Below are 27,082 nucleotides of genomic sequence, written 5' to 3'. Positions count from 1 at the left end.
TCCTTTTCGCTCTAGGACGCTTAGTTTAGGAGATATGGGCAAAAGAAGTGTTTCATATAAAAATTTAAATTTTTTTAGGTTTTGGGTGGATTTTTCAATTTTTTGAGGGTGGTCACGAATTAAAGTCCTTTTCGCTCTAGGACGCTTAGTTTAGGAGATATGGGCAAAAGAAGTTTTTCATATAAAAATTTAAATTTTTTTAGGTTTTGGGTGGATTTTTCAATTTTTTGGGGGTGGTCACGAATTAAAGTCCTTTTCGCTTTTTTTGGGGGTGGTCACGAATTAAAGTCCTTTTCGCTCTTGGACGCATATTTAAGGAGATATGGGCAAAAGAAGTTTTTCATATAAAAATTTAATTTTTTTTAGGTTTTGGGTGGATTTTTCAATTTTTTGAGGGTGGTCACGAATTAAAGTCCTTTTCGCTCTAGGACGCTTAGTTTAGGAGATATGGGCAAACGAAGTTTTTCATATAAAAATTAATTGTTTTTTAGGTTTTGGGTGGATTTTTCAATTTTTCGGGGGTGGTCACGAATTAAAGTCCTTTTCGCTCTAGGACGCATATTTAAGGAGATATGGGCAAAAGAAGTTTTTCATATAAAAATTTCAATTTTTTTTAGGTTTTGGGTGGATTTTTCAAGTTTTTAGGGGTGGTTACGAATTAAAGTCCTTTTCGCTCTAGGACGCATATTTAAGGAGATATGGGCAAAAGAAGTTTTTCATATAAAAATTTAAATTTTTTAGGTTTTGGGTGGATTTTGCAATTTTTTGGGGGTGGTCACGAATTAAAGTCCTTTTCGCTCTAGGACGCTTAGTTTAGGAGATATGGGCAAAAGAAGTTTTTCATATCAAAATTTAAATTTTTTTAGATTTTGGGTGGATTTTTCAATATTTTGGGGGTGGTCACGAATTAAAGTCCTTTTCGCTCTAGGACGCTTAGTTTAGGAGATATGGGCAAAAGAAGTTTTTCATATAAACATTTATTTTTTTTTTAGGTTTTGGGTGGATTTTTCAATTTTTTGGGGGTGGTCACGAATTAAAGTCCTTTTCGCTCTAGGACGCATATTTAAGGAGATATGGGCAAAAGAAGTTTTTCGTATAAAAATTTCAATTTTTTTAGGTTTTGGGTGGATTTTTCAATTTTTTGGGAGTGGTCACGAATTAAAGACCTTTTCGCTCTAGGACGCTTAGTTTAGGAGATATGGGCAAAAGAAGTTTTTCATATAAAAATTTTAATTTTTTTAGGGTTTTGGGTGGATTTTTCAATTTTTTGGGGGTGGTCACGAGTTAAAGTCCTTTTCGCTCTAGGACGCATATTTAAGGAGATATGGGCAAAAGAAGTTTTTCATATAAAAATTTCAATTTTTTTAGGTTTTGGGTGGATTTTTCAATTTTTTGAGGGAGGTCACGAATTAAAGTCCTTTTCTCTCTAGGACGCTTAGTTTAGGAGATATGGGCAAAAGAAATTTTTCATATTCAAATTTAAATTTTTTTAGGTTTTGGGTGGATTTTTCAATTTTTTGGGGGTGGTCACGAATTAAAGTCCTTTTCGCTCTAGGACGCTTAGTTTAGGAGATATGGGCAAAAGAAGTTTTTCATATAAAAATTTAATTTTTTTTAGGTTTTGGGTGGATTTTTAAATTCTTTGGGGGTGGTCACGAATTAAAGTCCTTTTTGCTCTAGGACGCATATTTAAGGAGATATGGGCAAAAGAAGTTTTTCATATAAAAATTGCAATTTTTTTAGGTTTTGGGTGGATTTTTAAATTTTTTGGCGGTGGTCACGAATTAAACTCCTTTTCGCTCTAGGACGCTTAGTTTAGGAGATATGGGCAAAAGAAGTTTTTCATATAAAAATTTCAATTTTTTTAGGTTTTGGGTGGATTTTTCAATTTTTTGGGGGTGGTCACGAATTAAAGTCCTTTTCGCTCCAGGACGCATATTTAAGGAGATATGGGCAAAAGAAGGTTTTCATATAAAAATTTCAATTTTTTTAGGTTTTGGGTGGATTTTTCAAGTTTTTAGGGGTGGTCACGAATTAAAGTCCTTTTCGCTCTAGGACGCTTAGTTTAGGAGATATGGGCAAAAGAAGTTTTTCATATAAAAATTTAAATTTTTTTAGATTTTGGGTGGATTTTTCAATATTTTGGGGGGTGGTCACGAATTAAAGTCCTTTTCGCTCTAGGACGCTTAGTTTAGGAGATATGGGCAAAAGAAGTTTTTCATATAAAAATTTATTTTTTTTTTAGGTTTTGGGTGGATTTTTCAATTTTTTGGGGGTGGTCACGAATTAAAGTCCTTTTTCGCTCTAGGACGCATATTTAAGGAGATATGGGCAAAAGAAGTTTTTCGTATAAAAATTTCAATTTTTTTAGGTTTTGGGTGGATTTTTCAATTTTTTGGGAGTGGTCACGAATTAAAGTCCTTTTCGCTCTAGGACGCTTAGTTTAGGAGATATGGGCAAAAGAAGTTTTTCATATAAAAATTTTAATTTTTTTAGGTTTTTGGGTGGATTTTTCAATTTTTTGGGGGTGGTCACGAGTTAAAGTCCTTTTCGCTCTAGGACGCATATTTAAGGAGATATGGGCAAAAGAAGTTTTTCATATAAAAATTTCAATTTTTTTAGGTTTTGGGTGGATTTTTCAATTTTTTGAGGGTGGTCGCGAATTAAAGTCCGTTTCTCTCTAGGACGCTTAGTTTAGGAGATATGGGCAAAAGAAGTTTTTCATATAAAAATTTCAATTTTTTTAGGTTTTGGGTGGATTTTTCAATTTTTTGGGGGTGGTCACGAATTAAAGTCCTTTTCGCTCTAGGACGCATATTTAAGGAGATATGGGCAAAAGAAGTTTTTCATATAAAAATTTAAATTTTTTTAGGTTTTGGGTGGATTTTTCAATTTTTTGAGGGTGGTCACGAATTAAAGTACTTTTCGCTCTAGGACGCTTAGTTTAGGAGATATGGGCAAAAGAAGTTTTTCATATAAAAATTTCAATTTTTTTAGGTTTTGGGTGGATTTTTCAATTTTTTGAGGGTGTTCACGAATTAAAGTCCTTTTCGCTCTAGGACGCTTACTTTAGGAGATATGGGCAAAAGAAGTTTTTCATATAAAAATTATAATTTTTTTAGGTTTTGGGTGGATTTTTCAATTTTTTGGGGGTGGTCACGAATTAAAGTCCTTTTCGCTCTAGGACGCTTAGTTTAAGAGATATGGGCAAAAGAAGTTTTTCATATAAAAATTTTAATTTTTTTAGGTTTTGGGTGGATTTTTCAATTTTTTGGGAGTGGTCACGAATTAAAGTCCTTTTCGCTCTAGGACGCATATTTAAGGAGATATGGGCAAACGAAGTTTTTCATATAAAAATTTCAATTTTTTTAGGTTTTGGGTGGATTTTTCAATTTTTTGGGGGTGGTCACGAATTAAAGTCCTTTTCGCTCTAGGACGCTTAGTTTAGGAGATATGGGCAAAAGAAGTTTTTCATATAAAAATTTAAATTTTTTTAGATTTTGGGTGGATTTTTCAATATTTTGGGGGGTGGTCACGAATTAAAGTCCTTTTCGCTCTAGGACGCTTAGTTTAGGAGATATGGGCAAAAGAAGTTTTTCATATAAAAATTTATTTTTTTTTTAGGTTTTGGGTGGATTTTTCAATTTTTTGGGGGTGGTCACGAATTAAAGTCCTTTTTCGCTCTAGGACGCATATTTAAGGAGATATGGGCAAAAGAAGTTTTTCGTATAAAAATTTCAATTTTTTTAGGTTTTGGGTGGATTTTTCAATTTTTTGGGAGTGGTCACGAATTAAAGTCCTTTTCGCTCTAGGACGCTTAGTTTAGGAGATATGGGCAAAAGAAGTTTTTCATATAAAAATTTTAATTTTTTTAGGTTTTTGGGTGGATTTTTCAATTTTTTGGGGGTGGTCACGAGTTAAAGTCCTTTTCGCTCTAGGACGCATATTTAAGGAGATATGGGCAAAAGAAGTTTTTCATATAAAAATTTCAATTTTTTTAGGTTTTGGGTGGATTTTTCAATTTTTTGAGGGTGGTCGCGAATTAAAGTCCGTTTCTCTCTAGGACGCTTAGTTTAGGAGATATGGGCAAAATAAGTTTTTCATATAAAAATTTCAATTTTTTTAGGTTTTGGGTGGATTTTTCAATTTTTTGGGGGTGGTCACGAATTAAAGTCCTTTTCGCTCTAGGACGCATATTTAAGGAGATATGGGCAAAAGAAGTTTTTCATATAAAAATTTAAATTTTTTTAGGTTTTGGGTGGATTTTTCAATTTTTTGAGGGTGGTCACGAATTAAAGTCCTTTTCGCTCTAGGACGCTTAGTTTAGGAGATATGGGCAAAAGAAGTTTTTCATATAAAAATTTAAATTTTTTTTAGGTTTCGGGTGGATTTTTAAATTTTTTGGGGGTGGTCACGAATTAAAGTCCTTTTCGCTCTAGGACGCATATTTAAGGAGATATGGGCAAAAGAAGTTTTTCATATAAAAATTGCAATTTTTTTAGGTTTTGGGTGGATTTTTCAATTTTTTGGGGGTGTTCACGAATTAAAGTCCCTTTCGCTCCAGGACGCATATTTAAGGAGATATGGGCAAAAGAAGTTTTTCATATAAAAATTTCAATTTTTTTAGGTTTTGGGTGGATTTTTCAAGTTTTTAGGGGTGGTCACGAATTAAAGTCCTTTTCGCTCTAGGACGCTTAGTTTAGGAGATATGGGCAAAAGAAGTGTTTCATATAAAAATTTAAATTTTTTTAGGTTTTGGGTGGATTTTTCAATTTTTTGAGGGTGGTCACGAATTAAAGTCCTTTTCGCTCTAGGACGCTTAGTTTAGGAGATATGGGCAAAAGAAGTTTTTCATATAAAAATTTAAATTTTTTTAGGTTTTGGGTGGATTTTTCAATTTTTTGGGGGTGGTCACGAATTAAAGTCCTTTTCGCTTTTTTTGGGGGTGGTCACGAATTAAAGTCCTTTTCGCTCTTGGACGCATATTTAAGGAGATATGGGCAAAAGAAGTTTTTCATATAAAAATTTAATTTTTTTTAGGTTTTGGGTGGATTTTTCAATTTTTTGAGGGTGGTCACGAATTAAAGTCCTTTTCGCTCTAGGACGCTTAGTTTAGGAGATATGGGCAAACGAAGTTTTTCATATAAAAATTAATTGTTTTTTAGGTTTTGGGTGGATTTTTCAATTTTTCGGGGGTGGTCACGAATTAAAGTCCTTTTCGCTCTAGGACGCATATTTAAGGAGATATGGGCAAAAGAAGTTTTTCATATAAAAATTTCAATTTTTTTTAGGTTTTGGGTGGATTTTTCAAGTTTTTAGGGGTGGTTACGAATTAAAGTCCTTTTCGCTCTAGGACGCATATTTAAGGAGATATGGGCAAAAGAAGTTTTTCATATAAAAATTTAAATTTTTTAGGTTTTGGGTGGATTTTGCAATTTTTTGGGGGTGGTCACGAATTAAAGTCCTTTTCGCTCTAGGACGCTTAGTTTAGGAGATATGGGCAAAAGAAGTTTTTCATATCAAAATTTAAATTTTTTTAGATTTTGGGTGGATTTTTCAATATTTTGGGGGTGGTCACGAATTAAGGTCCTTTTCGCTCTAGGACGCTTAGTTTAGGAGATATGGGCAAAAGAAGTTTTTCATATAAACATTTATTTTTTTTTAGGTTTTGGGTGGATTTTTCAATTTTTTGGGGGTGGTCACGAATTAAAGTCCTTTTCGCTCTAGGACGCATATTTAAGGAGATATGGGCAAAAGAAGTTTTTCGTATAAAAATTTCAATTTTTTTAGGTTTTGGGTGGATTTTTCAATTTTTTGGGAGTGGTCACGAATTAAAGACCTTTTCGCTCTAGGACGCTTAGTTTAGGAGATATGGGCAAAAGAAGTTTTTCATATAAAAATTTTAATTTTTTTAGGGTTTTGGGTGGATTTTTCAATTTTTTGGGGGTGGTCACGAGTTAAAGTCCTTTTCGCTCTAGGACGCATATTTAAGGAGATATGGGCAAAAGAAGTTTTTCATATAAAAATTTCAATTTTTTTAGGTTTTGGGTGGATTTTTCAATTTTTTGAGGGAGGTCACGAATTAAAGTCCTTTTCTCTCTAGGACGCTTAGTTTAGGAGATATGGGCAAAAGAAATTTTTCATATTCAAATTTAAATTTTTTTAGGTTTTGGGTGGATTTTTCAATTTTTTGGGGGTGGTCACGAATTAAAGTCCTTTTCGCTCTAGGACGCTTAGTTTAGGAGATATGGGCAAAAGAAGTTTTTCATATAAAAATTTAATTTTTTTTAGGTTTTGGGTGGATTTTTAAATTCTTTGGGGGTGGTCACGAATTAAAGTCCTTTTTGCTCTAGGACGCATATTTAAGGAGATATGGGCAAAAGAAGTTTTTCATATAAAAATTGCAATTTTTTTAGGTTTTGGGTGGATTTTTAAATTTTTTGGCGGTGGTCACGAATTAAACTCCTTTTCGCTCTAGGACGCTTAGTTTAGGAGATATGGGCAAAAGAAGTTTTTCATATAAAAATTTCAATTTTTTTAGGTTTTGGGTGGATTTTTCAATTTTTTGGGGGTGGTCACGAATTAAAGTCCTTTTCGCTCCAGGACGCATATTTAAGGAGATATGGGCAAAAGAAGGTTTTCATATAAAAATTTCAATTTTTTTAGGTTTTGGGTGGATTTTTCAAGCTTTTTGGGGTGGTCACGAATTAAAGTCCTTTTCGCTCTAGGACGCTTAGTTTAGGAGATATGGGCAAAAGAAGTTTTTCATATAAAAATTTAAATTTTTTTAGATTTTGGGTGGATTTTTCAATATTTTGGGGGGTGGTCACGAATTAAAGTCCTTTTCGCTCTAGGACGCTTAGTTTAGGAGATATGGGCAAAAGAAGTTTTTCATATAAAAATTTATTTTTTTTTAGGTTTTGGGTGGATTTTTCAATTTTTTGGGGGTGGTCACGAATTAAAGTCCTTTTTCGCTCTAGGACGCATATTTAAGGAGATATGGGCAAAAGAAGTTTTTCGTATAAAAATTTCAATTTTTTTAGGTTTTGGGTGGATTTTTCAATTTTTTGGGAGTGGTCACGAATTAAAGTCCTTTTCGCTCTAGGACGCTTAGTTTAGGAGATATGGGCAAAAGAAGTTTTTCATATAAAAATTTTAATTTTTTTAGGTTTTTGGGTGGATTTTTCAATTTTTTGGGGGTGGTCACGAGTTAAAGTCCTTTTCGCTCTAGGACGCATATTTAAGGAGATATGGGCAAAAGAAGTTTTTCATATAAAAATTTCAATTTTTTTAGGTTTTGGGTGGATTTTTCAATTTTTTGAGGGTGGTCGCGAATTAAAGTCCGTTTCTCTCTAGGACGCTTAGTTTAGGAGATATGGGCAAAAGAAGTTTTTCATATAAAAATTTCAATTTTTTTAGGTTTTGGGTGGATTTTTCAATTTTTTGGGGGTGGTCACGAATTAAAGTCCTTTTCGCTCTAGGACGCATATTTAAGGAGATATGGGCAAAAGAAGTTTTTCATATAAAAATTTAAATTTTTTTAGGTTTTGGGTGGATTTTTCAATTTTTTGAGGGTGGTCACGAATTAAAGTCCTTTTCGCTCTAGGACGCTTAGTTTAGGAGATATGGGCAAAAGAAGTTTTTCATATAAAAATTTCAATTTTTTTAGGTTTTGGGTGGATTTTTCAATTTTTTGAGGGTGTTCACGAATTAAAGTCCTTTTCGCTCTAGGACGCTTACTTTAGGAGATATGGGCAAAAGAAGTTTTTCATATAAAAATTATAATTTTTTTAGGTTTTGGGTGGATTTTTCAATTTTTTGGGGGTGGTCACGAATTAAAGTCCTTTTCGCTCTAGGACGCTTAGTTTAAGAGATATGGGCAAAAGAAGTTTTTCATATAAAAATTTTAATTTTTTTAGGTTTTGGGTGGATTTTTCAATTTTTTGGGAGTGGTCACGAATTAAAGTCCTTTTCGCTCTAGGACGCATATTTAAGGAGATATGGGCAAACGAAGTTTTTCATATAAAAATTTCAATTTTTTTAGGTTTTGGGTGGATTTTTCAATTTTTTGGGGGTGGTCACGAATTAAAGTCCTTTTCGCTCTAGGACGCTTAGTTTAGGAGATATGGGCAAAAGAAGTTTTTCATATAAAAATTTAAATTTTTTTAGATTTTGGGTGGATTTTTCAATATTTTGGGGGGTGGTCACGAATTAAAGTCCTTTTCGCTCTAGGACGCTTAGTTTAGGAGATATGGGCAAAAGAAGTTTTTCATATAAAAATTTATTTTTTTTTTAGGTTTTGGGTGGATTTTTCAATTTTTTGGGGGTGGTCACGAATTAAAGTCCTTTTTCGCTCTAGGACGCATATTTAAGGAGATATGGGCAAAAGAAGTTTTTCGTATAAAAATTTCAATTTTTTTAGGTTTTGGGTGGATTTTTCAATTTTTTGGGAGTGGTCACGAATTAAAGTCCTTTTCGCTCTAGGACGCTTAGTTTAGGAGATATGGGCAAAAGAAGTTTTTCATATAAAAATTTTAATTTTTTTAGGTTTTTGGGTGGATTTTTCAATTTTTTGGGGGTGGTCACGAGTTAAAGTCCTTTTCGCTCTAGGACGCATATTTAAGGAGATATGGGCAAAAGAAGTTTTTCATATAAAAATTTCAATTTTTTTAGGTTTTGGGAGGATTTTTCAATTTTTTGAGGGTGGTCGCGAATTAAAGTCCGTTTCTCTCTAGGACGCTTAGTTTAGGAGATATGGGCAAAAGAAGTTTTTCATATAAAAATTTCAATTTTTTTAGGTTTTGGGTGGATTTTTCAATTTTTTGGGGGTGGTCACGAATTAAAGTCCTTTTCGCTCTAGGACGCATATTTAAGGAGATATGGGCAAAAGAAGTTTTTCATATAAAAATTTAAATTTTTTTAGGTTTTGGGTGGATTTTTCAATTTTTTGAGGGTGGTCACGAATTAAAGTCCTTTTCGCTCTAGGACGCTTAGTTTAGGAGATATGGGCAAAAGAAGTTTTTCATATAAAAATTTAAATTTTTTTTAGGTTTCGGGTGGATTTTTAAATTTTTTGGGGGTGGTCACGAATTAAAGTCCTTTTCGCTCTAGGACGCATATTTAAGGAGATATGGGCAAAAGAAGTTTTTCATATAAAAATTGCAATTTTTTTAGGTTTTGGGTGGATTTTTCAATTTTTTGGGGGTGTTCACGAATTAAAGTCCCTTTCGCTCCAGGACGCATATTTAAGGAGATATGGGCAAAAGAAGTTTTTCATATAAAAATTTCAATTTTTTTAGGTTTTGGGTGGATTTTTCAAGTTTTTAGGGGTGGTCACGAATTAAAGTCCTTTTCGCTCTAGGACGCTTAGTTTAGGAGATATGGGCAAAAGAAGTGTTTCATATAAAAATTTAAATTTTTTTAGGTTTTGGGTGGATTTTTCAATTTTTTGAGGGTGGTCACGAATTAAAGTCCTTTTCGCTCTAGGACGCTTAGTTTAGGAGATATGGGCAAAAGAAGTTTTTCATATAAAAATTTAAATTTTTTTAGGTTTTGGGTGGATTTTTCAATTTTTTGGGGGTGGTCACGAATTAAAGTCCTTTTCGCTTTTTTTGGGGGTGGTCACGAATTAAAGTCCTTTTCGCTCGTGGACGCATATTTAAGGAGATATGGGCAAAAGAAGTTTTTCATATAAAAATTTAATTTTTTTTAGGTTTTGGGTGGATTTTTCAATTTTTTGAGGGTGGTCACGAATTAAAGTCCTTTTCGCTCTAGGACGCTTAGTTTAGGAGATATGGGCAAACGAAGTTTTTCATATAAAAATTAATTGTTTTTTAGGTTTTGGGTGGATTTTTCAATTTTTCGGGGGTGGTCACGAATTAAAGTCCTTTTCGCTCTAGGACGCATATTTAAGGAGATATGGGCAAAAGAAGTTTTTCATATAAAAATTTCAATTTTTTTTAGGTTTTGGGTGGATTTTTCAAGTTTTTAGGGGTGGTTACGAATTAAAGTCCTTTTCGCTCTAGGACGCATATTTAAGGAGATATGGGCAAAAGAAGTTTTTCATATAAAAATTTAAATTTTTTAGGTTTTGGGTGGATTTTGCAATTTTTTGGGGGTGGTCACGAATTAAAGTCCTTTTCGCTCTAGGACGCTTAGTTTAGGAGATATGGGCAAAAGAAGTTTTTCATATAAACATTTATTTTTTTTTTAGGTTTTGGGTGGATTTTTCAATTTTTTGGGGGTGGTCACGAATTAAAGTCCTTTTCGCTCTAGGACGCATATTTAAGGAGATATGGGCAAAAGAAGTTTTTCGTATAAAAATTTCAATTTTTTTAGGTTTTGGGTGGATTTTTCAATTTTTTGGGAGTGGTCACGAATTAAAGACCTTTTCGCTCTAGGACGCTTAGTTTAGGAGATATGGGCAAAAGAAGTTTTTCATATAAAAATTTTAATTTTTTTAGGGTTTTGGGTGGATTTTTCAATTTTTTGGGGGTGGTCACGAGTTAAAGTCCTTTTCGCTCTAGGACGCATATTTAAGGAGATATGGGCAAAAGAAGTTTTTCATATAAAAATTTCAATTTTTTTAGGTTTTGGGTGGATTTTTCAATTTTTTGAGGGAGGTCACGAATTAAAGTCCTTTTCTCTCTAGGACGCTTAGTTTAGGAGATATGGGCAAAAGAAATTTTTCATATTCAAATTTAAATTTTTTTAGGTTTTGGGTGGATTTTTCAATTTTTTGGGGGTGGTCACGAATTAAAGTCCTTTTCGCTCTAGGACGCTTAGTTTAGGAGATATGGGCAAAAGAAGTTTTTCATATAAAAATTTAATTTTTTTTAGGTTTTGGGTGGATTTTTAAATTCTTTGGGGGTGGTCACGAATTAATGTCCTTTTTGCTCTAGGACGCATATTTAAGGAGATGTGGGCAAAAGAAGTTTTTCATATAAAAATTGCAATTTTTTTAGGTTTTGGGTGGATTTTTAAATTTTTTGGCGGTGGTCACGAATTAAACTCCTTTTCGCTCTAGGACGCTTAGTTTAGGAGATATGGGCAAAAGAAGTTTTTCATATAAAAATTTCAATTTTTTTAGGTTTTGGGTGGATTTTTCAATTTTTTGGGGGTGGTCACGAATTAAAGTCCTTTTCGCTCCAGGACGCATATTTAAGGAGATATGGGCAAAAGAAGGTTTTCATATAAAAATTTCAATTTTTTTAGGTTTTGGGTGGATTTTTCAAGTTTTTGGCGGTGGTCACGAATTAAACTCCTTTTCGCTCTAGGACGCTTAGTTTAGGAGATATGGGCAAAAGAAGTGTTTCATATAAAAATTTTAATTTTTTTAGGTTTTGGATGGATTTTTCAATTTTTTGAGGGTGGTCACGAATTAAAGTCCTTTTCGCTCTAGGACGCTTAGTTTAGGAGATATGGGCAAAAGAAGTTTTTCATATAAAAATTTAATTTTTTTTAGGTTTTGGGTGGATTTTTCAATTTTTTGGGGGTGGTCACGAATTAAAGTCCTTTTCGCTCTAGGACGCATATTTAAGGAGATATGGGCAAAAGAAGTTTTTCATATAAAAATTTCAATTTTTTTAGGTTTTGGGTGGATTTTTCAATTTTTTGAGGGTGGTCACGAATTAAAGTCCTTTTCGCTCTAGGACGCTTAGTTTAGGAGATATGGGCAAAAGAAGTTTTTCATATAAAAATTTAAATTTTTTTAGGTTTTGGGTGGATTTTTCAATTTTTTGGGAGTGGTCACGAATTAAAGTCCTTTTCGCTCTAGGACGCATATTTAAGGAGATATGGGCAAAAGAAGTTTTTCATATAAAAATTGCAATTTTTTTAGGTTTTGGGTGGATTTTTCAATTTTTTGAGGGTGGTCACGAATTAAAGTCCTTTTCGCTCTAGGACGCTTAGTTTAGGAGATATGGGCAAAAGAAGTGTTTCATATAAAAATTTTAATTTTTTTTAGGTTTTGGGTGGATTCTTAAATTTTTTGGGGGTGGTCACGAATTAAAGTCCTTTTCGCTCTAGGACGCTTAGTTTAGGAGATATGGGCAAAAGAAGTTTTTCATATAAAAATTTCAATTTTTTTAGGTTTTGGGTGGATTTCTCAATTTTTTGGGGGTGGTCACGAATTAAAGTCCTTTTCGCTCTAGGACGCATATTTTTCAATTTTTTGGGAGTGGTCACGAATTAAAGTCCTTTTCGCTCTAGGACGCTTAGTTTAAGAGATATGGGCAAAAGAAGTTTTTCATATCAAAATTTTAATTTTTTTAGGTTTTGGGTGGATTTTTCAATTTTTTGGGAGTGGTCACGAATTAAAGTCCTTTTCGCTCTAGGACGCATATTGAAGGAGATATGGGCAAAAGAAGTTTTTCATATAAAAATTTAAATTTTTTTAGGGTTTGGGTGGATTTTTCAATTTTTTGAGGGTGGTCACGAATTAAAGTCCTTTTCGCTCTAGGACGCTTAGTTTAGGAGATATGGGCAAAAGAAGTTTTTCATATAAAAATTTAAATTTTTTTAGGTTGTGGGTGGATTTTTAAATTTTTTGGGGGTGGTCACGAATTAAAGTCCTTTTCGCTCTAGGACGCATATTTAAGGAGATATGGGCAAAAGAAGTTTTTCATATAAAAATTGCAATTTTTTTAGGTTTTGGGTGGATTTCTAAATTTTTTGAGGGTGGTCACGAATTAAAGTCCTTTTCGCTCTAGGACGCTTAGTTTAGGAGATATGGGCAAAAGAAGTTTTTCATATAAAATTTTAATTTTTTTTAGGTTTTGGGTGGATTCTTAAATTTTTTGGGGGTGGTCACGAATTAAAGTCCTTTTCGCTCCAGGACGCATATTTAAGGAGATATGGGCAAAAGATGTTTTTCATATAAAAATTTCAATTTTTTATACCCACCACCATAGAATGGTGACGGGGGTATAATAAGTTTGTCATTCCGTTTGTAACACATCGAAATATCGATTTCCGACTATATAAAGTATATATATTCTTAATCAGGGAGAAATTCTAAGACGATATAACGATGTCCGTCTGTCCGTCTGTCTGTCTGTCTGTCTGTCTGTTGTAATCACGCTACAGTCTTCAATAATGAAGCAATCGTGTTGAAATTTTGCACAAACTCGTCTTTTGTCTGCAGGCAGGTCAAGTTCGAAGATGGGCTATATCGGTCCAGGTTTTGATATAGTCCCCATATAAACCGACCTCCTGATTTGGGGTCTTGGGCTTATAGAAATCGTAGTTTTTATCCAATTTGCCTGAAATTGGAAATCTAGAGGTATTGTAGGACCACAAACACGTGTGCCAAAAATAGTGAGTATCGATCCATATTTTGGTATAGCCCCCATATAGACCGATCTCCCGATTTTACTTCTTGGGCTTATAGAAACCGCAGTTTTCATCCAATTTGCCTGAAATTTGAAATCTAGAGGTATTTTATGGCCATAAAGAGGTGTGCCAAAAATGGTGAGTATCGGTCCGATATCCCGATTTTACTTCTTGGGCTTATAGAAACCGCAGTTTTTATCCAATTTATATGAATTTGGAAATCAAAAGGTACTTTAGAACCGTAAAGAGGTGTGCCAAAAATGGTGAGCATCGGTCCATGTTTTGGTATGGTCCCCATATAAACCGACCTCCCGATTTGGGGTCTTGGGCTTATAGAAACCGTAGTTTATATCCAATTTGCCTGAAATTGGAAATCTAGATGTATTTTAGGAACATAAATAGGTGTGCCTAAAATTATGAGTATCGGTCCATATTTTGGTATAGGCCCCATATAGACCGATTTCCCGATTTTACTTCTTGGGCTTCTAGAATCCAAAGTTTTTATCCAATTTGCCTGAAATTAGAAATCTAGAGGTATTTTCGGGCCATAAAGAGGTGTGCCGAAAACGGTGAGTATCGGCCCATATTTTAGTATAGCCCCCATAAGAATAATTTTCTTGCACACTTACAAGAGATGTTAATAATTCCTCTAAAACAAAAATGGTTCTTATAAATCCAGAATCTGATATAGTCCTCATAGGTGAAATCTTTAAATTTATCTTCCGGAAGTGTCCTCAAGCCCTCCTGAAATTTCAAAGGAAACTCTAATATTTGGTTCATGGTGGTGGGTATTTAAGATTCGGCCCGGCCGAACTTACTGCTGTATATACTTGTTTAGGTTTTGGGTGGATTTTTCAAGTTTTTAGGGGTGGTCACGAATTAAAGTCCTTTTCGCTCTAGGACGCTTAGTTTAGGAGATATGGGCAAAAGAAGTTTTTCATATAAAAATTTATTTTTTTTTTAGGTTTTGGGTGGATTTTTCAATTTTTTGGGGGTGGTCACGAATTAAAGTCCTTTTCGCTCTAGGACGCTTAGTTTAGGAGATATGGGCAAAAGAAGTTTTTCATATAAAAATTTAAATTTTTTTAGGTTTTGGGTGGATTTTTCAATTTTTTGGGGGTGGTCACGAATTAAAGTCCTTTTCGCTCCAGGACGCATATTTAAGGAGATATGGGCAAAAGAAGTTTTTCATATAAAAATTTCAATTTTTTTTAGGTTTTGGGTGGATTTTTCAAGTTTTTAGGGGTGGTCACGAATTAAAGTCCTTTTCGCTCTAGGACGCTTAGTTTAGGAGATATGGGCAAAAGAAGTGTTTCATATAAAAATTTAAATTTTTTTAGGTTTTGGGTGGATTTTTCAATTTTTTGAGGGTGGTCACGAATTAAAGTCCTTTTCGCTCTAGGACGCTTAGTTTAGGAGATATGGGCAAAAGAAGTTTTTCATATAAAAATTTCAATTTTTTTAGGTTTTGGGTGGATTTTTCAATTTTTTGGGGGTGGTCACGAATTAAAGTCCTTTTCGCTCTAGGACGCATATTTAAGGAGATATGGGCAAAAGAAGTTTTTCATATAAAAATTGCAATTTTTTTAGGTTTTGGGTGGATTTTTCAATTTTTTGAGGGTGGTCACGAATTAAAGTCCTGTTCGCTCTAGGACGCTTAGTTTAGGAGATATGGGCAAAAGAAGTTTTTCATATAAAATTTTAATTTTTTTTAGGTTTTGGGTGGATTCTTAAATTTTTTGGGGGTGGTGACGACTTAAAGTCCTTTTCGCTCTAGGACGCTTAGTTTAGGAGATATGGGCAAAAGAAGTTTTTCATATAAAAATTTAAATTTTTTTAGGTTTTGGGTGGATTTCTCAATTTTTTGGGGGTGGTCACGAATTAAAGTCCTTTTCGCTCTAGGACGCATATTTAAGGAGATATGGGCAGAAGAAGTTTTTCATATAAAAATTTCAATTTTTTTAGATTTTGGGTGGATTTTTCAAGTTTTTAGGGGTGGTCACGAATTAAAGTCCTTTTCGCTCTAGGACGCATATTTAAGGAGGTATGGGCAAAAGAAGTTTTTCATATAAAAATTTCAATTTTTTTAGGTTTTGGGTGGATTTTTCAATTTTTTGGGGGTAGTCACGAATTAAAGTCCTTTTCGCTCTAGGACGCTTAGTTTAGGAGATATGGGCAAAAGAAGTTTTTCATATAAAAATTTTATTTTTTTTAGGTTTTGGGTGGATTTTTCAATTTTTTGGGAGTGGTCACGAATTAAAGTCCTTTTCGCTCTAGGACGCTTAGTTTAGGAGATATGGGCAAAAGAAGTTTTTCATATAAAAATTTAAATTTTTTTAGGTTTTGGGTAGATTTGTAAATTTTTTGGGAGTGGTCACGAATTAAAGTCCTTTTCGCTCTAGGACGCATATTGAAGGAGATATGGGCAAACGAAATTTTTCATATAAAAATTTCAATTTTTTTAGGTTTTGGGTGGATTTTTCAATTTTTTGGGGGTGGTCACGAATTAAAGTCCTTTTCGCTCTAGGACGCTTAGTTTAGGAGATATGGGCAAAAGAAGTTTTTCATATAAATATTTAATTTTTTTTAGATTTTGGGTGGATTTTTCAATTTTTTGGGGGTGGTCACGAATTAAAGTCCTTTTCGCTCTAGGACGCATATTTAAGGAGATATGGGCAAAAGAAGTTTTTCATATAAAAATTTCAATTTTTTTAGGTTTTGGGTGGATTTTTCAATTTTTTGGGGGTGGTCACGAATTAAAGTCCTTTTCGCTCTAGGACTCATATTTAAGGAAATATGGGCAAAAGAAGTTTTTCGTATAAAAATTTCAATTTTTTTAGGTTTTGGGTGGATTTTGCAATTTTTTGGGAGTGGTCACGAATTAAAGTCCTTTTCGCTCTAGGACGCTTAGTTTAGGAGATATGGGCAAAAGAAGTTTTGCATATAAAAATTTTAATTTTTTTAGGTTTTTGGGTGGATTTTTCAATTTTTTGGGGGTGGTCACGAATTAAAGTCATTTTCGCTCTAGGACGCATATTTAAGGAGATATGGGCAAAAGAAGTTTTTCATATAAAAATTTCAATTTTTTTTAGGTTTTGGGTGGATTTTTCAAGTTTTTAGGGGTGGTTACGAATTAAAGTCCTTTTCGCTCTAGGACGCATATTTAAGGAGATATGGGCAAAAGAAGTTTTTCATATAAAAATTTAAATTTTTTTAGGTTTTGGGTGGATTTTGCAATTTTTTGGGGGTGGTCACGAATTAAAGTCCTTTTCGCTCTAGGACGCTTAGTTTAGGAGATATGGGCAAAAGAAGTTTTTCATATCAAAATTTAAATTTTTTTAGATTTTGGGTGGATTTTTCAATATTTTGGGGGTGGTCACGAATTAAAGTCCTTTTCGCTCTAGGACGCTTAGTTTAGGAGATATGGGCAAAAGAAGTTTTTCATATAAACATTTATTTTTTTTTTAGGTTTTGGGTGGATTTTTCAATTTTTTGGGGGTGGTCACGAATTAAAGTCCTTTTCGCTCTAGGACGCATATTTAAGGAGATATGGGCAAAAGAAGTTTTTCGTATAAAAATTTCAATTTTTTTAGGTTTTGGGTGGATTTTTCAATTTTTTGGGAGTGGTCACGAATTAAAGACCTTTTCGCTCTAGGACGCTTAGTTTAGGAGATATGGGCAAAAGAAGTTTTTCATATAAAAATTTTAATTTTTTTAGGGTTTTGGGTGGATTTTTCAATTTTTTGGGGGTGGTCACGAGTTAAAGTCCTTTTCGCTCTAGGACGCATAGTTAAGGAGATATGGGCAAAAGAAGTTTTTCATATAAAAATTTCAATTTTTTTAGGTTTTGGGTGGATTTTTCAATTTTTTGAGGGAGGTCACGAATTAAAGTCCTTTTCTCTCTAGGACGCTTAGTTTAGGAGATACGGGCAAAAGAAATTTTTCATATTAAAATTTCAATTTTTTTAGGTTTTGGGTGGATTTTTCAATTTTTTGGGGGTGGTCACGAATTAAAGTCCTTTTCGCTCTAGGACGCATATTTAAGGAGATATGGGCAAAAGAAGTTTTTCATATAAAAATTTAAATTTTTTTAGGTTTTGGGTGGATTTTTCAATTTTTTGAGGGTGGTCACGAATTAAAGTCCTTTTCGCTCTAGGACGCTTAGTTTAGGAGATATGGGCAAAAGAAGTTTTTCATATAAAAATTTAATTTTTTTTAGGTTTTGGGTGGATTTTTAAATTTTTTGGGGGTGGTCACGAATTAAAGTCCTTTTCGCTCTAGGCCGCATATTTAAGGAGATATGGGCAAAAGAAGTTTTTCATATAAAAATTGCAATTTTTTTAGGTTTTGGGTGGATTTTTAAATTTTTTGGCGGTGGTCATGAATTAAACTCCTTTTCGCTCTAGGACGCTTAGTTTAGGAGATATGGGCAACAGAAGTTTTTCATATAAAAATTTCAATTTTTTTAGGTTTTGGGTGGATTTTTCAATTTTTTGGGGGTGGTCACGAATTAAAGTCCTTTTCGCTCCAGGACGCATATTTAAGGAGATATGGGCAAAAGAAGGTTTTCATATAAAAATATCAATTTTTTTAGGTTTTGGGTGGATTTTTCAAGTTTTTAGGGGTGGTCACGAATTAAAGTCCTTTTCGCTCTAGGACGCTTAGTTTAGGAGATATGGGCAAAAGAAGTGTTTCATATAAAAATTTTAATTTTTTTAGGTTTTGGATGGATTTTTCAATTTTTTGAGGGTGGTCACGAATTAAAGTCCTTTTCGCTCTAGGACGCTTAGTTTAGGAGATATGGGCAAAAGAAGTTTTTCATATAAAAATTTAATTTTTTTTAGGTTTTGGGTGGATTTTTCAATTTTTTGGGGGTGGTCACGAATTAAAGTCCTTTTCGCTCTAGGACGCATATTTAAGGAGATATGGGCAAAAGAAGTTTTTCATATAAAAATTTCAATTTTTTTAGGTTTTGGGTGGATTTTTCAATTTTTTGAGGGTGGTCACGAATTAAAGTCCTTTTCGCTCTAGGACGCTTAGTTTAGGAGATATGGGCAAAAGAAGTTTTTCATATAAAAATTTAAATTTTTTTAGGTTTTGGGTGGATTTTTAAATTTTTTGGGGGTGGTCACGAATTAAAGTCCTTTTCGCTCTAGGACGCATATTTAAGGAGATATGGGCAAAAGAAGTTTTTCATATAAAAATTGCAATTTTTTTAGGTTTTGGGTGGATTTTTCAATTTTTTGAGGGTGGTCACGAATTAAAGTCCTTTTCGCTCTAGGACGCTTAGTTTAGGAGATATGGGCAAAAGAAGTGTTTCATATAAAAATTTTAATTTTTTTTAGGTTTTGGGTGGATTCTTAAATTTTTTGAGGGTGGTCACGAATTAAAGTCCTTTTCGCTCTAGGACGCTTAGTTTAGGAGATATGGGCAAAAGAAGTTTTTCATATAAAAATTTCAATTTTTTTAGGTTTTGGGTGGATTTCTCAATTTTTTGGGGGTGGTCACGAATTAAAGTCCTTTTCGCTCTAGGACGCATATTTTTCAATTTTTTGGGAGTGGTCACGAATTAAAGTCCTTTTCGCTCTAGGACGCTTAGTTTAAGAGATATGGGCAAAAGAAGTTTTTCATATCAAAATTTTAATTTTTTTAGGTTTTGGGTGGATTTTTCAATTTTTTGGGAGTGGTCACGAATTAAAGTCCTTTTCGCTCTAGGACGCATATTGAAGGAGATATGGGCAAAAGAAGTTTTTCATATAAAAATTTAAATTTTTTTAGGGTTTGGGTGGATTTTTCAATTTTTTGAGGGTGGTCACGAATTAAAGTCCTTTTCGCTCTAGGACGCTTAGTTTAGGAGATATGGGCAAAAGAAGTTTTTCATATAAAAATTTAAATTTTTTTAGGTTGTGGGTGGATTTTTAAATTTTTTGGGGGTGGTCACGAATTAAAGTCCTTTTCGCTCTAGGACGCATATTTAAGGAGATATGGGCAAAAGAAGTTTTTCATATAAAAATTGCAATTTTTTTAGGTTTTGGGTGGATTTTTAAATTTTTTGAGGGTGGTCACGAATTAAAGTCCTTTTCGCTCTAGGACGCTTAGTTTAGGAGATATGGGCAAAAGAAGTTTTTCATATAAAATTTTAATTTTTTTTAGGTTTTGGGTGGATTCTTAAATTTTTTGGGGGTGGTCACGAATTAAAGTCCTTTTCGCTCCAGGACGCATATTTAAGGAGATATGGGCAAAAGATGTTTTTCATATAAAAATTTCAATTTTTTATACCCACCACCATAGAATGGTGACGGGGGTATAATAAGTTTGTCATTCCGTTTGTAACACATCGAAATATCGATTTCCGACTATATAAAGTATATATATTCTTAATCAGGGAGAAATTCTAAGACGATATAACGATGTCCGTCTGTCCGTCTGTCTGTCTGTCTGTCTGTCTGTCTGTCTGTTGTAATCACGCTACAGTCTTCAATAATGAAGCAATCGTGTTGAAATTTTGCACAAACTCGTCTTTTGTCTGCAGGCAGGTCAAGTTCGAAGATGGGCTATATCGGTCCAGGTTTTGATATAGTCCCCATATAAACCGACCTCCTGATTTGGGGTCTTGGGCTTATAGAAATCGTAGTTTTTATCCAATTTGCCTGAAATTGGAAATCTAGAGGTATTGTAGGACCACAAACACGTGTGCCAAAAATAGTGAGTATCGATCCATATTTTGGTATAGCCCCCATATAGACCGATCTCCCGATTTTACTTCTTGGGCTTATAGAAACCGCAGTTTTCATCCAATTTGCCTGAAATTTGAAATCTAGAGGTATTTTATGGCCATAAAGAGGTGTGCCAAAAATGGTGAGTATCGGTCCGATCTCCCGATTTTACTTCTTGGGCTTATAGAAACCGCAGTTTTTATCCAATTTATCTGAATTTGGAAATCAAAAGGTACTTTAGAACCGTAAAGAGGTGTGCCAAAAATGGTGAGCATCGGTCCATGTTTTGGTATGGTCCCCATATAAACCGACCTCCCGATTTGGGGTCTTGGGCTTATAGAAACCGTAGTTTATATCCAATTTGCCTGAAATTGGAAATCTAGATGTATTTTAGGAACATAAATAGGTGTGCCTAAAATGATGAGTATCGGTCCATATTTTGGTATAGGCCCCATATAGACCGATTTCCCGATTTTACTTCTTGGGCTTCTAGAATCCAAAGTTTTTATCCAATTTGCCTGAAATTAGAAATCAAGAGGTATTTTCGGGCCATAAAGAGGTGTGCCGAAAACGGTGAGTATCGGCCCATATTTTAGTATAGCCCCCATAAGAATAATTTTCTTGCACACTTACAAGAGATGTTAATAATTCCTCTAAAACAAAAATGGTTCTTATAAATCCAGAATCTGATATAGTCCTCATAGGTGAAATCTTTAAATTTATCTTCCGGAAGTGTCCTCAAGCCCTCCTGAAATTTCAAAGGAAACTCTAATATTTGGTTCATGGTGGTGGGTATTTAAGATTCGGCCCGGCCGAACTTACTGCTGTATATACTTGTTTAGGTTTTGGGTGGATTTTTCAAGTTTTTAGGGGTGGTCACGAATTAAAGTCCTTTTCGCTCTAGGACGCTTAGTTTAGGAGATATGGGCAAAAGAAGTTTTTCATATAAAAATTTATTTTTTTTTTAGGTTTTGGGTGGATTTTTCAATTTTTTGGGGGTGGTCACGAATTAAAGTCCTTTTCGCTCTAGGACGCTTAGTTTAGGAGATATGGGCAAAAGAAGTTTTTCATATAAAAATTTAAATTTTTTTAGGTTTTGGGTGGATTTTTCAATTTTTTGGGGGTGGTCACGAATTAAAGTCCTTTTCGCTCCAGGACGCATATTTAAGGAGATATGGGCAAAAGAAGTTTTTCATATAAAAATTTCAATTTTTTTTAGGTTTTGGGTGGATTTTTCAAGTTTTTAGGGGTGGTCACGAATTAAAGTCCTTTTCGCTCTAGGACGCTTAGTTTAGGAGATATGGGCAAAAGAAGTGTTTCATATAAAAATTTAAATTTTTTTAGGTTTTGGGTGGATTTTTCAATTTTTTGAGGGTGGTCACGAATTAAAGTCCTTTTCGCTCTAGGACGCTTAGTTTAGGAGATATGGGCAAAAGAAGTGTTTCATATAAAAATTTAAATTTTTTTAGGTTTTGGGTGGATTTTTCAATTTTTTGAGGGTGGTCACGAATTAAAGTCCTTTTCGCTCTAGGACGCTTAGTTTAGGAGATATGGGCAAAAGAAGTTTTTCATATAAAAATTTAAATTTTTTTAGGTTTTGGGTGGATTTCTCAATTTTTTGGGGGTGGTCACGAATTAAAGTCCTTTTCGCTCTAGGACGCATATTTAAGGAGATATGGGCAGAAGAAGTTTTTCATATAAAAATTTCAATTTTTTTAGATTTTGGGTGGATTTTTCAAGTTTTTAGGGGTGGTCACGAATTAAAGTCCTTTTCGCTCTAGGACGCATATTTAAGGAGATATGGGCAAAAGAAGTTTTTCATATAAAAATTTCAATTTTTTTAGGTTTTGGGTGGATTTTTCAATTTTTTGGGGGTAGTCACGAATTAAAGTCCTTTTCGCTCTAGGACGCTTAGTTTAGGAGATATGGGCAAAAGAAGTTTTTCATATAAAAATTTTATTTTTTTTAGGTTTTGGGTGGATTTTTCAATTTTTTGGGAGTGGTCACGAATTAAAGTCCTTTTCGCTCTAGGACGCTTAGTTTAAGAGATATGGGCAAAAGAAGTTTTTCATATCAAAATTTTAATTTTTTTAGGTTTTGGGTGGATTTTTCAATTTTTTGGGAGTGGTCACGAATTAAAGTCCTTTTCGCTCTAGGACGCATATTGAAGGAGATATGGGCAAACGAAATTTTTCATATAAAAATTTCAATTTTTTTAGGTTTTGGGTGGATTTTTCAATTTTTTGGGGGTGATCACGAATTAAAGTCCTTTTCGCTCTAGGACGCTTAGTTTAGGAGATATGGGCAAAATAAGTTTTTCATATAAATATTTAATTTTTTTTAGATTTTGGGTGGATTTTTCAATTTTTTGAGGGTGGTCACGAATTAAAGTCCTTTTCGCTCTAGGACGCTTAGTTTAGGAGATATGGGCAAAAGAAGTTTTTCATATAAAAATTTCATTTTTTTTAGGTTTTGGGTGGATTTTTCAATTTTTTGGGGGTGGTCACGAATTAAAGTCCTTTTCGCTCTAGGACGCATATTTAAGGAGATATGGGCAAAAGAAGTTTTTCATATAAAAATTTCAATTTTTTTAGGTTTTGGGTGGATTTTTCAAGTTTTTAGGGGTGGTCACGAATTAAAGTCCTTTTCGCTCTAGGACGCATATTTAAGGAGATATGGGCAAAAGAAGTTTTTCATATAAAAATTTCAATTTTTTTAGGTTTTGGGTGGATTTTTCAATTTTTTGGGGGTGGTCACGAATTAAAGTCCTTTTCGCTCTAGGACGCATATTTAAGGAGATATGGGCAAAAGAAGTTTTTCGTATAAAAATTTCAATTTTTTTAGGTTTTGGGTGGATTTTGCAATTTTTTGGGAGTGGTCACGAATTAAAGTCCTTTTCGCTCTAGGACGCTTAGTTTAGGAGATATGGGCAAAAGAAGTTTTTCATATAAAAATTTTAATTTTTTTAGGTTTTTGGGTGGATTTTTCAATTTTTTGGGGGTGGTCACGAATTAAAGTCATTTTCGCTCTAGGACGCATATTTAAGGAGATATGGGCAAAAGAAGTTTTTCATATAAAAATTTCAATTTTTTTAGGTTTTGGGTGGATTTTTCAATTTTTTGAGGGTGGTCACGAATTAAAGTCATTTTCGCTCTAGGACGCTTAGTTTAGGAGATATGGGCAAAAGAAGTTTTTCATATAAAAATTTAAATTTTTTTAGGTTTTGGGTGGATTTTTAAATTTTTTGGGAGTGGTCACGAATTAAAGTCCTTTTCGCTCTAGGACGCATATTTAAGGAGATATGGGCAAAAGAAGTTTTTCATATAAAAATTTCAATTTTTTTAGGTTTTGGGTGGATTTTTCAAGTTTTTAGGGGTGGTCACGAATTAAAGTCCTTTTCGCTCTAGGACGCATATTTAAGGAGATATGGGCAAAAGAAGTTTTTCATATAAAAATTTCAATTTTTTTAGGTTTTGGGTGGATTTTTCAATTTTTTGGGGGTGGTCACGAATTAAAGTCCTTTTCGCTCTAGGACGCATATTTAAGGAGATATGGGCAAAAGAAGTTTTTCGTATAAAAATTTCAATTTTTTTAGGTTTTGGGTGGATTTTGCAATTTTTTGGGAGTGGTCACGAATTAAAGTCCTTTTCGCTCTAGGACGCTTAGTTTAGGAGATATGGGCAAAAGAAGTTTTTCATATAAAAATTTTAATTTTTTTAGGTTTTTGGGTGGATTTTTCAATTTTTTGGGGGTGATCACGAATTAAAGTCATTTTCGCTCTAGGACGCATATTTAAGGAGATATGGGCAAAAGAAGTTTTTCATATAAAAATTTAAATTTTTTTAGGTTTTGGGTGGATTTTTCAATTTTTTGAGGGTGGTCACGAATTAAAGTCATTTTCGCTCTAGGACGCTTAGTTTAGGAGATATGGGCAAAAGAAGTTTTTCATATAAAAATTTAATTTTTTTTAGGTTTTGGGTGGATTTTTCAATTTTTTGGGGGTGGTCACGAATTAAAGTCCTTTTCGCTCTAGGACGCATATTTAAGGAGATATGGGCAAAAGAAGTTTTTCATATAAAAATTGCAATTTTTTTAGGTTTTGGGTGGATTTTTCAATTTTTTGAGGGTGGTCACGAATTAAAGTCCTGTTCGCTCTAGGACGCTTAGTTTAGGAGATATGGGCAAAAGAAGTTTTTCATATAAAATTTTAATTTTTTTTAGGTTTTGGGTGGATTCTTAAATTTTTTGGGGGTGGTGACGACTTAAAGTCCTTTTCGCTCTAGGACGCTTAGTTTAGGAGATATGGGCAAAAGAAGTTTTTCATATAAAAATTTAATTTTTTTTAGGTTTTGGGTGGATTCTTAAATTTTTTTGGGGTGGTGACGACTTAAAGTCCTTTTCGCTCTAGGACGCTTAGTTTAGGAGATATGGGCAAAAGAAGTTTTTCATATAAAAATTTAAATTTTTTTAGGTTTTGGGTGGATTTCTCAATTTTTTGGGGGTGGTCACGAATTAAAGTCCTTTTCGCTCTAGGACGCATATTTAAGGAGATATGGGCAGAAGAAGTTTTTCATATAAAAATTTCAATTTTTTTAGGTTTTGGGTGGATTTTTCAATTTTTTGGGGGTGGTCACGAATTAAAGTCCTTTTCGCTCTAGGACGCTTAGTTTAGGAGATATGGGCAAAATAAGTTTTTCATATAAATATTTAATTTTTTTTAGATTTTGGGTGGATTTTTCAATTTTTTGAGGGTGGTCACGAATTAAAGTCCTTTTCGCTCTAGGACGCTTAGTTTAGGAGATATGGGCAAAAGAAGTTTTTCATATAAAATTTCAATTTTTTTAGGTTTTGGGTGGATTTCTCAATTTTTTGGGGGTGGTCACGAATTAAAGTCCTTTTCGCTCTAGGACGCATATTTAAGGAGATATGGGCAAAAGAAGTTTTTCATATAAAAATTTCAATTTTTTTAGGTTTTGGGTGGATTTTTCAAGTTTTTAGGGGTGGTCACGAATTAAAGTCCTTTTCGCTCTAGGACGCATATTTAAGGAGATATGGGCAAAAGAAGTTTTTCATATAAAAATTTCAATTTTTTTAGGTTTTGGGTGGATTTTTCAATTTTTTGGGGGTGGTCACGAATTAAAGTCCTTTTCGCTCTAGGACGCATATTTAAGGAGATATGGGCAAAAGAAGTTTTTCGTATAAAAATTTCAATTTTTTTAGGTTTTGGGTGGATTTTGCAATTTTTTGGGAGTGGTCACGAATTAAAGTCCTTTTCGCTCTAGGACGCTTAGTTTAGGAGATATGGGCAAAAGAAGTTTTTCATATAAAAATTTTAATTTTTTTAGGTTTTTGGGTGGATTTTTCAATTTTTTGGGGGTGGTCACGAATTAAAGTCATTTTCGCTCTAGGACGCATATTTAAGGAGATATGGGCAAAAGAAGTTTTTCATATAAAAATTTCAATTTTTTTAGGTTTTGGGTGGATTTTTCAATTTTTTGAGGGTGGTCACGAATTAAAGTCATTTTCGCTCTAGGACGCTTAGTTTAGGAGATATGGGCAAAAGAAGTTTTTCATATAAAAATTTAAATTTTTTTAGGTTTTGGGTGGATTTTTAAATTTTTTGGGAGTGGTCACGAATTAAAGTCCTTTTCGCTCTAGGACGCATATTGAAGGAGATATGGGCAAACGAAATTTTTCATATAAAAATTTCAATTTTTTTAGGTTTTGGGTGGATTTTTCAATTTTTTGGGGGTGGTCACGAATTAAAGTCCTTTTCGCTCTAGGACGCTTAGTTTAGGAAAAGAAGTTTTTCATATAAATATTTAATTTTTTTTAGATTTTGGGTGGATTTTTCAATTTTTTGGGGGTGGTCACGAATTAAAGTCCTTTCGCTCTAGGACGCATATTTAAGGAGATATGGGCAAAAGAAGTTTTTCATATAAAAATTTCAATTTTTTTAGGTTTTGGGTGGATTTTTCAAGTTTTTAGGGGTGGTCACGAATTAAAGTCCTTTTCGCTCTAGGACGCATATTTAAGGAGATATGGGCAAAAGAAGTTTTTCATATAAAAATTTCAATTTTTTTAGGTTTTGGGTGGATTTTTCAATTTTTTGGGGGTGGTCACGAATTAAAGTCCTTTTCGCTCTAGGACGCTTAGTTTAGGAGATATGGGCAAAAGAAGTTTTTCATATAAAAATTTCAATTTTTTAGGTTTTGGGTGGATTTTTCACTTTTTTGGGGGTGGTCACGAATTAAAGTCCTTTTCGCCCTAGGACGCATATTAAAGGAGATATGGGCAAAAGAAGTTTTTCATATAAAAATTTAAATTTTTTTAGGTTTTGGGTGGATTTTTCAATTTTTTGGGGGTGGTCACGAATTAAAGTCCTTTTCGCCCTAGGACGCATATTAAAGGAGATATGGGCAAAAGAAGTTTTTCATATAAAAATTGCAATTTTTTTAGGTTTTGGGTGGATTTTTCAATTTTTTGAGGGTGGTCACGAATTAAAGTCATTTTCGCTCTAGGACGCTTAGTTTAGGAGATATGGGCAAAAGAAGTTTTTCATATAAAAATTTAAATTTTTTTAGGTTTTGGGTGGATTTTTAAATTTTTTGGGAGTGGTCACGAATTAAAGTCCTTTTCGCTCTAGGACGCATATTGAAGGAGATATGGGCAAACGAAATTTTTCATATCAAAATTTCAATTTTTTTAGGTTTTGGGTGGATTTTTCAATTTTTTGGGGGTGGTCACGAATTAAAGTCCTTTTCGCTCTAGGACGCTTAGTTTAGGAGATATGGGCAAAATAAGTTTTTCATATAAATATTTAATTTTTTTTAGATTTTGGGTGGATTTTTCAATTTTTTGAGGGTGGTCACGAATTAAAGTCCTTTTCGCTCTAGGGCGCTTAGTTTAGGAGATATGGGCAAAAGAAGTTTTTCATATAAAAATTTAAATTTTTTTAGGTTTTGGGTGGATTTTTCAATTTTTTGGGGGTGGTCACGAATTAAAGTCCTTTTTGCTCTAGGACGCATATTTAA

Source organism: Haematobia irritans, chromosome 4 (genome assembly GCF_050003625.1).
Source record: "Haematobia irritans isolate KBUSLIRL chromosome 4, ASM5000362v1, whole genome shotgun sequence".
NCBI lineage: Eukaryota > Metazoa > Arthropoda > Insecta > Diptera > Muscidae > Haematobia > Haematobia irritans.
Note: the sequence above shows the minus strand (reverse complement) of the source record.